This window comes from Penaeus monodon, chromosome 34 (genome assembly GCF_015228065.2).
Source record: "Penaeus monodon isolate SGIC_2016 chromosome 34, NSTDA_Pmon_1, whole genome shotgun sequence".
In the NCBI taxonomy this organism is placed as follows: domain Eukaryota; kingdom Metazoa; phylum Arthropoda; class Malacostraca; order Decapoda; family Penaeidae; genus Penaeus; species Penaeus monodon.
The window spans coordinates 26,601,143-26,602,519 of record NC_051419.1 but is presented as its reverse complement, the minus strand read 5'-3'; the positions used below and the strand labels follow the sequence as shown (position 1 = coordinate 26,602,519).

At 37.2% G+C, this 1,377-nt stretch overlaps 1 protein-coding gene across 2 annotated transcripts in view; it reads right to left on the bottom strand.

The window, feature by feature from the left end:
- Positions 1-1,377, bottom strand: part of LOC119594672 (KAT8 regulatory NSL complex subunit 2-like) — a gene marked incomplete at its 3' end in the record, with an annotated part of 26,702 nt that overhangs the window by 8,988 nt on the left and 16,337 nt on the right.

The window sequence follows — 1,377 nt, the reverse complement described above, 5'->3', positions numbered from 1 at the left end:
CATTCAATTATGAGTCAATAAGGATCATGTTTCGACAATGGCATTTCATCAACCCTACATTTCGGTAACAATGCTGAAACAAAAATATAACCATTACAATACTTCACACGTAAGCAAACACAGTAAACAGGTATATACTATGTAATATATGAAGATAAAATTGTTACAATGTCAATGATTTTGGCAAACTCCACAATGATAAAGAAAGTGAAGGATGAAAAACAAGAATATGAGTGAACTGCTTTACATCTGACAAAGTGACAAGTGAGCAATAGCCACCATAAGTATGTTAAGCCAAGTTTCAACTAGTTTTAAAAGACTATAAGACCCGACTCAAGTCAGGGATTATCAGATTATTACCCATTTGACCAATCCTTGGTGTGCTAACTTTAGAACTACGGGAGCCAATACATAGCAATCTTTGCCAAGATACTATTTTTTCTGTAGGCTATGATGGTTTACGTTTATATGCATCTAAAAAAATAAATAAATCTATCAATCCCTTAAGACCAATTCACCATGAACATGGATGGTTAACTGCAGTGTGCTAGCAGTCCTATTCACCACAACTCTGGAAGGTTAGTAAAAAAAAAACTGCTGGGATGTTATACAAATGTATGTTGTGTCTCCCAATAAATCTAGTAATGTCTGCTACGCTTTCTTCAGCCACATCCATAACATCACCCTCATTTCCATATTCCCCTTGTAGGTCCTCCTCTGCCTTAACCAATCACACAGAAGTGTTTTCCATCTAGCTTCTTGTAAATTTAACACAGAAAGTGTAAAATTCTGGTGACCTAAGGCACATTACATTTTACTGACACTTTTTCGGCGCATAAAACTGAGCTCTTAAAATGTCTGCAACCAAAATTTGCCTTTGTGACAAAAATTTATGCCTTTCTTCAGCTGGAGAGGGTGGGGGGTGTAGGGCTTGCAGTTTTTAGGGGTTAATTCATTCTACTATGACTGAAAATGCTTTAAAGACAGACAAGATGCCCAGATGGAATGAAATTGTAATATAACCAAAACTGCCCAGGCAAATACTGGAGGGAATGGCTGGCAAGTAGTTTTACCTGCATGTGACACAGGTTGCGAATGAACAAAGGATGAAGATTATCTTATTTCACACTGCTGGTAAGTCACTGCAATTTGCATGCATAACCACTTATAAAACTAGCTAACACATGAGTCAGTGAACAAACATTAACGGGTATTTATGCAGCAAAATATTCTGAAGTTAAATGAAGCAGGTGCTTCTGAGTGTGTGTATGCGTATGCATGTATATGTACATGCAAACAGAAAACAACCAAAAAATAAATGCACTTAAATTAACCCTTTCCCGACAGGTAGTATTCACAGACACCCTAGCGTGCGCG